Consider the following 12547-nt stretch of genomic DNA (forward strand, 5'->3'; position numbering starts at 1 on the left):
CACAAAGTGATGTTAATATTCAAATATTATTTCTAATGATTATTCCCACATATTGCTGTTCTAATGAAATATTTCATTTTATCATTTGATCCTAAGAGGTGAAATCCGTTTCTTTTGGATGCCCTATATTTTTTAGTATTTTTTGAAAGCATGAAAATAAAAAAAAAACAAGAGAGTCAAGAAAAGTTTTGAGCATCCTATTTGTAAAGAATTTTGGAAATCAAAGCAATAACTCATGAAATGATAGGGTAATGAGAAGGCAGAGTTTTAGACTATTTGATTTTTTTATGCTTTTTCCCCTTTTCTTTTTCTAAAGGTGAAACATTTGTTTCTGGAATTCTTATCACTCACGCAGAGTGCATGGAGAATAACAGAAACGTGACTGAATTCATTTTAATTGGTCTCACACTGAATCCTAGAAATCAGAAAGTTATCTTCGTGATTATTTCTGGTTCTGTACGTGCTAACACTCTCTGGAAACCTGTTCACAGTGGTCACCACTGTCAGCAGCCAGGCTCTGAGCTCACCCATATATTTCTTCCAGAGCCACCTTTCCTTGATAGACACAATTTATTCTTCATTAGTTGCGAAGCTGATCATGGACTCCCTGCATGAGAAGAAAGTCATTTCCTTTAATGGCTGTATGGTTCAGGTTTATGCAGAACACGTTTTTGGTGCTACTGAAGTTGTCCAGCTGAGAGTGATGGCCTATGATGGCTATGTGGCCATCTGCAAACTTCTGCACTACAGGACCATCATGAGTACAAGCTGTGCATTCTCCTCATGGGAGTGACCTGGACTGGAGGATTCCTGCATGCAACTATTCAGATCCTTTTTACAGTATGGATGTCCTTCTGCTGTCTCAATGTCATAGACCACTCTGTGTGACTTGTATCCTTTGTTGAAACTCATCTGCAGGACACTCACACCCTTGTTCTGTTTGTTGCTGCCAACAGTGGGTTCATTTGCCTGTTGAACTTCCTCCTCTTGATGGTGTTCTATGTGATCATCCGGTGTGCCCTAAAGAACTATAGTTTAGATGGGAGGATCAAAGTCTTCTCCACCTGTGTGTCTCACATTCCAGTGGCTGTTATGTCCCCTGTGCCCTGCATATTTATGTGTCTGTGCCCAGTGGCCATTCTGCCCATTGATAAAGCTGTTGTTGTCTTTTATACTATGGTGGCACCTATGTTAACCCTTTAATCTACACTCTCAGAAATACTGAGGTAAAGAGTGCAGTATGGAAGCTCTGAAGGAGAAAAGTGACTTCAGGTTATAGATGGCTGGGATCTTTGAACATGAATAAAAGATGAGACAGATGAAATCTAGTCCAACTTTCTTGATCTATATACAAAGACATCATTTGCAGTAACAAGCTAGGTAATATTTTCAGATTACTAAATAGTGGACAATAAATGAATACTAAAAAAGACAGACAATACACTCTCAGATCTCATTCTCTTATCTTGAGAATGTATTGCCTCTTAACCAATAAATATTGAAAATGTAAGAAAAATTTAAAACCTATCCAGAAGCTAAAATGTATGAAAGTAGAATATTGTATTGATATTATAACAGTCTTATGTGTCATATTGAGACGTTTTTACTACCTTTGACTGAAAACCACATGCTCAGTGATGTACTTTTACTTTGGACTCTGGATTCTACACAGAGTCTTTTTTCTGTATTAGTTTTTCATCAAGTATTGGGTGAGAAGTAAGAATTGATAGTGTTTGTTTGATGTCTGGAAGACTAGCATTGTACCAGTCAGTGTCCAATCAAGATCACAGAACTTTTTTTTCCCCCTCTCTTTTTTACAACTAAATTTACACATTTTGGATTTTATTACTCCTTAGTTCTTATTACTTTGGGGGGGGGAGAGAATACAGTCAAATATGGCAAAACAAAGCTGTCAGTCAAAACCAAGGATAGACATAGCACAACGGATATAATAGCAAGTGTGTTTAGGGGTGTTAAATAGCTGACTATATTAATGTTTTTGGATCATTGAACACAGCTGTTTGCAGTCTCCCTGTTTGAATGTCCACTTTGTATTCTTTGATACTGTGATTTGAGCAACTATTTTCAAGATGATAATATGTAATCTATTAACAGGTGATTTCTTACTGTTATGTTTTTTTTTTGTAGTTCTGTATTACGTGTACCCTTACACTGCTTTGTTTTGTTTTGTGTTTTTCTCTTTTTCCTCTTAAATAAAATTTAAAAAAAAGAAAATGTCAGAGAAACTCAAAGGAAATGGGCACCAGTGGACATCTTGCCACATTCTTCCAACAAACACATAACAGTGGAAACCACAATGTCAGTGAAGTTGAAAACAGAAACATTCAAATCAGAAGGGGAGGCCACATTCGCTGTGGTTTAGTGACAAAGATGAACATCCTGACAGACCCAGTGCAGAGAAGAAATGCTGCCAGGACCCACTTTCACTAATAAGGACCACACACTGCACTATGTATTTGGCACCAATAAGCCATTAATTGATTGTGAGTGTGCACAATTTATAAAAAATTTTTACTACACATTTACCAGGCTAATCAAACTCAGTGTAGTGTGATTCAGTCACATTTTATGTTTTGAGTAGAACAGTGATATAACCTGAGACAGGAGTCATTATCCTACATCCTACTCATTATCCTATTATTATACAGTTCTAAGTAAAAGTTGTATTCGTTGATCATACTTCTTTTTAGGCAAATTTTTAATGTTAGAAAACCAACAATGAAAAAAGCCTATTATTTGAAATATTTTCTGTAACATAACAGAATTTATGTAACATTTATAGTAATTGTATTGTTATCTATATGTTCATGTCTTAATGCTTTCACTGAAGGTACATAGAAGATAAATAATTACTTAGGATTAGTGCTGTGGGACAGATTTATATATTACTGTTAGATAAAGTTTTTACTAACTTTCAGACTCAGTAAGTGTAGCATTCTTCCAAGTGTGAAGGACTTCGTGTCTGCTCCTTTATAAGACAGGTTGCTGAGTCTCTAGGATCTGGACTGGGAGCCAGAAGGCAGAGCTGAGGTGACATATGAATAAGCACGTGGGACCAAAGGCGAATGGAGCTTCTGTCTTGTAGGAAGCTGAGACCATCCATTAAGTCAACAATATAGATAAGCAAACACCAGACGCAAGAAAAATTTCAGAGGTGTAGGTAGATAATGAAGCCTAGAGAGGCTGCAGGGTACAGTTTCAGAGTGCCATTCAACTCAGTCTATGGTTATGCAGACAACAATAGAGATGTCCAGATAGTTTCTACTGGAGGGAAGTAACAAAGCTGGGAATGCCTGTTAAATTTCATACAAGCGCATGTTCTTCCTTGTGTATATCCAGATGATCACAGATAGGTAAATGGCCTTAATAAATGATAATCTTAGCATGTACTGCACTTCATAGTTTTTGTTCATCTGCCTTTTTAAAATCAGTTTAGGATTTGCAAATATTTCCCCCCATCCTGCAATTTATCTCTTCATTTTGTTTTTTTCCTTAGGCACAGGTTTTTAAAATCTTGATCCAATCTTATTTGTTTATGTTTTCTTTTTATAGGTTTAGAGTTTTAGATCACTTGATACTGTTATTTAAAGTATCAAACTTTGTGTATCATGTAAAACAAAAGTCTAGTTTCATTGTTCTGCATGTGGATGACTAGTTTTTCCAGTATCTTTTATTGAAGAGACTATGTATTCTTCATTGGGGGTTCTTGGTACCTTTTTCAAGACTCAAGGGACCACACACGTAGTTTATTTCTGGAATTTGAATCTTATTGCATTGTTTTTATGCCAGGACCATGTAATTTGGATTACTATAGCTTTGTAATATGTTTTGAGAGTAGGATCAGATACTTAATGGGTTCTTTTGTGGTTCTATATAAATTTTAGGGCTATTTTATATTAGTGGGAAAATTACATTGGAATTTTGATACAAATTGCTTTGAATCTGTGGTTGTTTTCTTTTTTTATTTTAAAAAGAGAAAAGTCAGAAAAGCAAAAGCAAAAGACATAAACAACAGCAGCAAACTTGAAACAATAATAATGTAGGTTTTCAAAACAGAATGAAAGAAATTTAACAACGTTTGTTATATTGTATACTGATCTCTTTTTTAAAGAAATAAAATAGAAAAACAGAAAAGGGTAGAAAAATACCAAATTCAAAAAATTATCATCATAGAATCACTAGTTAATACATTACTCATTGTCATCTTCAAAAATGGCTTCCAAAGTCACAAAATCAAAGCACAAATAGTGACTAGACACTCAGACAATGACAGTGCAAGTTCCTCTGTTCAGTGTTCCAACAGAAATTCAGTAATATGGTTGGTCATCTATCTTACACACTATACATAACCTTAGACACTTTAGAGCACTTTCCTTCTCTTTCACTTTCACAATATCTACTATACTTTTAGGATCCCATTATTCTGTCAATTTTTATTATTTTTTACACTAGACAGACAATAGGATATTTACTAATGTATGTCTTGTTTATTTCACTAACGAAGATATTTTCAAGTTGCCTCCATTTAGCTATAAAGCCCTCAAGATCAATTTTTATAGCTGAGTAATATTCCATTGTATAAATATACCACATCTTTTTCATCCACTCTGCAGTTGATGGACATTTTGATTGTTTATAAGATTTACCTATAACAAATTGTGCTGCTATGAACACAGGTGCATATATATCTCTGTGACATGACCTTTTCAGTTTTTCTGGGAAAATATCCAGGAGAGGAATAGCTGGATTGAATGGAACTTCCAATCATAGTTTTTGAGGAATCTTCATAATGATTTCCACAGTGGTTGCACCAGTCTACACTTCCACCAATAGTGGAGAAGTGTTCTTTTTTACCCGCAGTCTCACCAACATTTGTTATCAGGTTTGTTTTGATGGCAGCCATTCTTTCTAGGGTGAGATGAAATCTCAGTGCTATTTTAATTTGCATTTCTCTAATGACCAGTGATGGTGAACATTTCTTCATGTATTTATTTGCCATTTGTGTATCTTCATTTGAGAACTGTGTGTTCATCACAGATGTCTGTTTTTAGAGATGGTCTTTGAATTTGCAAGGCTTGAGGTTTTTCAGCTCTTTACATGTTCTGGATATAAGTTCTTTGTCTGAGGGCCTGCTGGATATATTATTTTCAATTCTGTGGGTTTTCTTTTCATTCTGTTGGTGATTTCTTTTTAAGTGCAAAAATTTTTCAATAATATGAGATCCCAGTTGTTGATTCTTTGAAGTATTTCCCATGCAGTTTGCATTTTGTCATAAATTCTCTGCCTAACCCATGTTGCTAAGACTTTTACCTACCTTGTCTTCCATTAAATTTAGTGTTTTTATTTCAATATTTAGATCTTTGATCCATTTAGACTTTAGTATTGTGCATGATTATATGCATGGGTCTAGTTTCAGTCTTCAGCATGTGGAAAGCCAATTTTTCCAACACCATTTATTATAGAGGCTATCCTTCTTCCAGTGAACGTTTAGCACTCTTTCAAATATCCGGTGGCCGAGCGTCTTTGTAGTTGTGCTTTCATCTTCTAATCTGTTCCATTGATCCTCAGGTCTATTTCTTTACCATGTCGATTTTATTGGTGTGGCTTTGTAGTATAGTTTCAAGTCAGGAATTGAAATGCTGCCTGCCTCACCTTTGTTGCCCAAAATTGCCTTTGCTATTCTAGGTCTGTTCTGTTTCTGTTTCTAAATGATTTTTAGAAGTGTCTTTAGATCTGTGAGGTATGTCAAAGGTATTTTGATTAGGATTGCAGTACATACGTATAACAGTTTTGGGAGTATGGCCATTTTCACAATGCTGGTTATTCATAACCAAGGGCAAGGAATATCCTTCCATTTTCTAATATCCTCTTCAATTTCCTTTTTAGAGTAGTATAATTTTCAGCATATTGATCTTTTACATTCTTAGTTAGGTTGATTCCTAAATGTCTGATTTTTTTAGATGCTATTGTGAAAGGTGGTATTTCCATAATTTCTCTCTGAGTGAGCTTTTTATTTGTGTACAGGAATGCTATTGATTTTTGAGTGTTGACTTTGTATCTAGCTATGCTGTTGAATTCATTTATTTTCTCTATCAGTCTTTTAATGGAGTTTTTGGAGTCTTCTACATACAGTATGTCATCTACAAATAATGATAATTTAACTTCTTTCCTATTTTTTCTTTTATTTCTCCCTCTTGTCTGATTGTTATGGCTAATATTTCTAGAAATATATTGAATAGGAGTGGTGATAGTGGACATCCTTGTCTTGTTTCTGATTTTAGAGTGAAGGCTTTCAGTTTTTGTCCTTTTAGTATAATATTGGCGACAGAAGAACAAAAATTTGATGGGACTTCAAAACAAGATGATATTAAATCAGCATTTATTATGATGTCTTGTTGTCTTTAAAATAGCTGTTCATATCATCACAGACAATAATATCAAACAACCAAGGAATAAAACCATTCCAATTAATGAGTGAAAACTTTGTAAGTCTTAAAAACCATATAATGGGCAATCATGATTACCACATATTTGTATGTATTTGTATCATTTCTTTCACTAGGGAAACTATTCGGTATTCATAGATGTGAGTTTGATTTATTTCACTTTTGAGTACGGTCTTAGGTTGCGTCCATTTATTTATTAATATCTCAATGTGATCCTTCTTTATAGCTGAGTAGTACTCCATTGTATACAAATACCACAATTTTTAAAATCCATTCCTCAGTTAATGGACACTTAGGTTGTTTCCAAGATCTGGCTATTACAAATAGTGCTGCTATAAACATGGGTGCACATATATCACTGGGGTATGATGTTTTCATCTTGTATCTTATTGGATTTTATTATATGTGATAGTATAAACAAAATTTTTTATAGGCAAAGAGATAATATAGAAACCATTGTTCTTTTTCTGTTAACTGGTTCTAAATACCTTGTAATACTTTCATCCTCTTGAATGGTTTCACACTGTCTTGATATGTTTGATGCTATAGTATACGAAGTTATACTCAAATGTTTCAAGGAAAGAAACACTATGGTAACTACTATTAAGTCGGATTATCTTGTGATGAAACACTATGTTGCTTAAATTGTTCTGTTATGATATACATTGTTGTTTTGCTATGTCCTCTTTTATCTCAATCTCCTCCCTCTTTAAAAATTTATTTATTTTTAAATTAAGAGAAAAAAATTAGCAGGATATATTATAGTAACTTTTTTGATTTTCTATTAACTCGACTTGAAGCCCCATATTGCTCTCACCATCTTGTTTTGACTGATTTACTCTATTCTGTATTAAGTTTGAGGGTATAGGCAACTACTTTGAACACAATAAGATTCACTATGATGCCCACTCTGGTTTGATTATTATCTTCTTTTGAAGTCCTGTAATGTCTCCAATGTTTAGGTTTTATTGGTTTTTCTCTATACTGTTTAGTTCAATTTTATTATACCTGATAATATAGGCAATTCTTTTTAAGGTAGCAAGGGGCATTATGGTAACCATTGTCGATAACCTTGTATTCTGTTTTTACATCATGTACTATGTCTATCCTTTGTTTTGACCGACTCTGCTTTGTCACATTTGGTTTTATTCTTTTCCATAAAAAGTAATAAGAGCTGTGGAAGTAACAAAACCCAAACTGTGTAAATGTTATGGTAAGAAAGAGAGGAAAAGAAAGTGCTCTAAAGGACACAACTGCAAGTATGTTTAGGTGTGAAAGATAGATGACCATATTACTAAGTTTTGCTGGATCATTGAATACAACTGTTTGCAGTCTCACTGTTGGGATGTCTCGATCAACTATTTCTAACATGACAATATGTAATCTACTAACTAGTGATTTCTTACTTTTTTTGAAATTCTGTATTACTTGGTACCCTTTTACAGTTTTGTTTTGTTTTCTTTAAATAAAAAATAGATCATAAAAAGTATAATATTGGCTGTTGGATTGTCATAAATGGCCTTTATGAGATTGAACTATGTATCGTATATTCTTAGTTTCTGTAGCGTTTTTATCATGAACAGGTGTTGGGCTTTATCAAAAGCTTTTTCTGTGTCCCTTGAGATGATTATGTGATTTTTATTTTTGGCCCTGTTGATGTGGTATATTACATTTATTGATTTGTATATGTTAAGCCATCCCTGCATTCCTGGAATAAATCCCACTTGGTCATGGTGTGTAATCTTTCTGATGATTTGCTGCATTCTATTTTCCAGTATTTTATTGAGAATTTTTTCATCAATGTTCATTAGTAAGGTTGGTCTATATTTCTCCTTTTTGGTTTGGTCTTTCTCTGCTTTTGGTATCAAGGCAATACTTGTTTCCAAGAATGATTTAGGGAGGATTACTTTTCTTTCAATTTCATTGAAGAGTTTAAGGAGTGTTGGCATTAATTAAATCTCTAAATTTCTTATAAAATTCAGCTATGAATCCATCAGAACCTGGGCTTTTCTTTGCTGGTAAGTTTTTAATCACTTTTTCAATTTCAGTGGCTGATATTGGGTTATTCAAAATGGTTGTATCTTCTTTACTGACCTTTGGTAAATCATATGTTTCTAGAAATCTGTCCATTTCTTCTGTGTTTTCTACCCTATGTGAGTAGAGATTTTCAAAGTAGGCATTCGCAATCTTTTGAATTTCTATTAGATCTGTAGTAATTTCCTTATTTTCAGTCATTATTGCATGGATTTGAGTTTTTTCTTTCTTTTTCTTTTTTTTTTTTTTTTTTTTTTTCTTTTTCCTTTTTATCGGTACCAGGGATCGAACTCACGACTACCTGCTTGCAAGGCAGGCACTTATGCCGCTGAGCTAAATCCCAAGCCCTTCTTTCTTTTTCTTGATAAGGTTGGCCAGAGGTTAATCAATTTTGTTTATTCTCTCAAAAAACAGCTCTTTGATTCGTTACTTCTTTGTATTTTTTTTAGTTACAATTACATTAATTTCTGCTCTAATCTTTACGACTTCCTCTCTTCTGTGAGCTTTGGGTTTGACTTGCTCTTCCTTTGCTAAGAGCTTGAGATGTAACATTAGTTTATTTATTTGTGCTCATTCTGTTTTCTTGATGTGACTATTGCTATGTATTTTTCTCTTAGGACCGCTTTCATTGCATCTCGTAGGTTACAGTATGTTGTGTCTGCATTTTCATTGTACTGTCGGTATTGTTTCATTTTTTTTCTTTAATTTCATCAGTAGCCCACTGGTTGTTCAGAAGGTTTTTATTTAATTTCCATGCATTTATGTCAGTTTTGCAGCTTTTTTGGCTATTGATTATCAGTTTTAGTGCACAATGTCAGATATTATGCACAGGATAATTACACTCCCTTTACATTTACTTAAGAATATTTTATGGGCTTATATATGCTGTACTTTGGAAAATGTCCCATGTGCAGCTGAGAAGAATGTATATTCTGATGTGGTTGGATGCAACTCTCTGTAAACATTCACTAAGTCCACTGGCTCACAAGTGTGATTCATTTCTGTTATTTCTTTGCTGACTTTTTGTCTAGTTGATGTGTCTCTTTGTGACAGTGGGGTGTTAAGGTCTCCTATTACAATTGTGTTAGTATGTATTTGATTTTTCATGTCCACTAGTGTTTATCATTTATAGTTGGATGCTCTTGTATTTGGTGCATATATATTTATAATTGTTAATTCTTCCTATTGTGGTTTTCCACCTACAAGTATGTAGTGGCCTGCTTATCTCTTTTAGTAATTTTGGGTTTGAATTTCACTTTTTCTGAAAACAGAATAGCTACCTCTGCTTTTTTCTGGGTTCCTGTTGCATGGAATACTCTTTTCTATCCTTTGATTTTTAGTCTATGAATTTCTTTTTGAGTCAGATGTGTTTCTTGTATATAGCATATTGTGGGATCATGTTTCTTTATCCATTTGTCATCCTGCTTCTTTTGACAGGTTAATTGAGCCTGTTTACATTTATGGATATCACTGATATGTACTGGCTTGACTTTGCCATTTTGTGTTCCTGTTGGTGGTTTCCTGTTTTCCTCCCTTGTTTAATTTCTTGCCCAGCCTGGTGGTTTCTTTCTGTTGTTGTTCTGGAGATTGTAGTCATCTTTATCAGTATCTAGTATGTCTCTCAGTACTCTTTCTAGGGTTGGTTTGGTGGACATGGATTTCTTCAGTTGTTCTTTGTCATGGAAGTATCTGTTTTTCCATTTAATTTGAGATACAGTTTTGCTGGATACATCAGTCTGTGTTGAAAGTTGCTTTCTTTTAGGGCTTGAAATACTTCAAGCTTGTCCTAACTTGAAATCTGCCACGATTGTAATAGGCTTTCCTTGATAGGTGAGTTGTGTCTTTTCTCTAACAGCTTTTAGTATTCTGTTTTTATGTTGGGTGTCTGGGATGTTAATTATTGCATATCTGGATGTAGATTTATTTTGGTTATGACTGTTTGGCATTCTATATGCCTCACTTAATTGTATGTCAGATATTTTCCCTATGTGTGGAAATTTTCTCCTATTACTTCTGTGAACAGCTTAGTTATGTTCTTTGTGTTGTCTCCTGCATCTTCACTGGTGCTTATTAATCTTACACTGTTTCTCTTGGTGTCATCTTGAAGCTGCTGGATTGTCATTTCATTCTGCTTTGTTGTTTTTATCAGTTCTATCTTTTCATGGTCACTATCTGAGATCCTGTCCTTAAGGTCTGAAATTCTATCCTCAGCTTCATTTAAACGGTTTTGCCAGCTTTGAATAGAATTTTTTGTTTCTTGAATATCTCTCTGAATTTGTTTCATGATTCTGCTTGTTTTCTACATTGTTCATTCAATGTTTCAATCAATTGCTGATGTTTTTTATTTTATCTATTTCTTCCTTAGCTATGTTGGGCAAATCCTTTACCTTGTTATTTCTATCTTTAAGTAAAACACTACTTCTAATTTGATTTCTTCTATAGCCTCATGGATTTGTTTCTTTACTTCATTTGCTATCTTTTAAGAGATTTCTGGTGTGTGACTTTTAAAGCCCTCCATTTCAGTGTCACCTGTTCTTGCACCCAGTGGACTAGATGTCTGAGATTGTATTTTGGTATTTTGTTTTGTCACTTTCACCTTCTGGGCCAATATATGGTTGTTTAATCCCAATAGTCACAACTATGGACAGTGTGTGTCCTAGGGTCCTATGGTGTGGTTGATGTCTGCCTGAATTTTGGGTACATTGTGACAGGAACTTGCCAGGGTCCACTGTCTGAGCAAGGGGCCACCAAGTTTCCTGTCAAATCAGCACTGCCAGCCTACTGCAATTCAAGGTTCTGGGAGGGAGAGTGGGAGCCAAATGTTCATAGCAGTGCTTGGTGTAAGAGATGGGGAGGGTGGCTGAGGACAGTGGGTTGAGTCAGTGGGTGTGGTGGTCGTCTGGGTCAGCACCCAGGAGGAGCATGCTGGGTTGCAGGCATGGCTCCGTGGCTGAGCTGACAAGGAGCATGGCAGTTGTCCTCTGGTTGGTGGCAGTGGGAGGGAGGCAGCTGAGCCAGAGTGGAGCTTGGTGGTTTTCCTCTGTATGGCAGTGGCAGGGAGGGCAGAAGTGCACAGGCACTCAGTGGCCCATGCTGGAGCAGAGCTCAGTGTTCTTCTACTCAAGGGCTGCTTCAGGGGGGCACAGGCATGCCCAGTGGCCTGAGCTGGGGCAGAGCTTGGTGGCTGGGTGGAGCTCGGCATCTTCCTCCACCCATTGGCAGCAGGGAGAGGGAAGGGGCCACTGAGGTGAGCAGGCATGCTCAGGGGCCCTAGCCCAGGTGGAGCTTGGTGGCTGCCTCCACGCAGGGGGCATTGGGTGGGTGCTGAGGTGCACAGGCACTCACAGCAGCCTGAGCCAGGGTGTTCTTCCTCCACTGGGGGGTGGTCTGGTTGTTTTCTACAGTAAGGCCATTTTAAAAATTTTAACCCACAAATCAGGGGATGTTTTTATTTGTGCAATGTTACATTTATTTTATAGTGTTTTCATAGTTTTCTTTATACTGATATTTCCACATTTTGCCTCCTTGATTAAATTTATTCCAGATGATTATATGCTATTTTAAATAGGATAATTTTTAAAATTCTTTTTTGAATTTCTTGTTTTGGGTGTACAGAAATATTACTGACTTTTGCAGGTTGATTCTGCAACCTGAATATTTCTTTATCAGCTTACAAATCTTTTTCACTTAAATTGTTCATCAGTCATAACAGGTTTTTGGTGCAGTTGTTTAGTTAAACAAATAGAACGATTTTCCTTCTTTATATTCTATGAGGGTGTCTAAACTCTTGTTTCTTGCTTAGTTTTTTTTTATTCAATTATTCAATTATTATGTGGAATAGAATTGTCAAGAGAGAATGTCCTTGTCTTGTTTCCAGTTTTAGAGGAAAGCCTTCTGCATTTCCCCATGGAGGATGACATTGGCGGCATTTGAAAAATACTGCCTTTATTGTGTTAAGGTGCATTCCTTCAGTACCTATGCTTTTTCAGAAAACTTCACAAAGGATGAGAAAGCAATATAGATCCAAGAAACCAAGAAAGACCTAA

The 12547-nt window shown here is 35.4% G+C and overlaps 1 pseudogene; it reads left to right on the forward strand.

Annotated features, from left to right (window-relative positions):
- Nucleotides 1-360: 360 nt before the first annotated feature.
- LOC100732361 (olfactory receptor 4C12-like) lies at nt 361-1253 on the forward strand (annotated as a pseudogene).
- Nucleotides 1254-12547: the final 11294 nt, after the last annotated feature.

This window comes from Cavia porcellus, unplaced genomic scaffold (assembly GCF_034190915.1).
Source record: "Cavia porcellus strain 051 isolate PalLab524CR breed Dunkin Hartley unplaced genomic scaffold, mCavPor4.1 scaffold_17, whole genome shotgun sequence".
Taxonomy (NCBI): domain Eukaryota; kingdom Metazoa; phylum Chordata; class Mammalia; order Rodentia; family Caviidae; genus Cavia; species Cavia porcellus.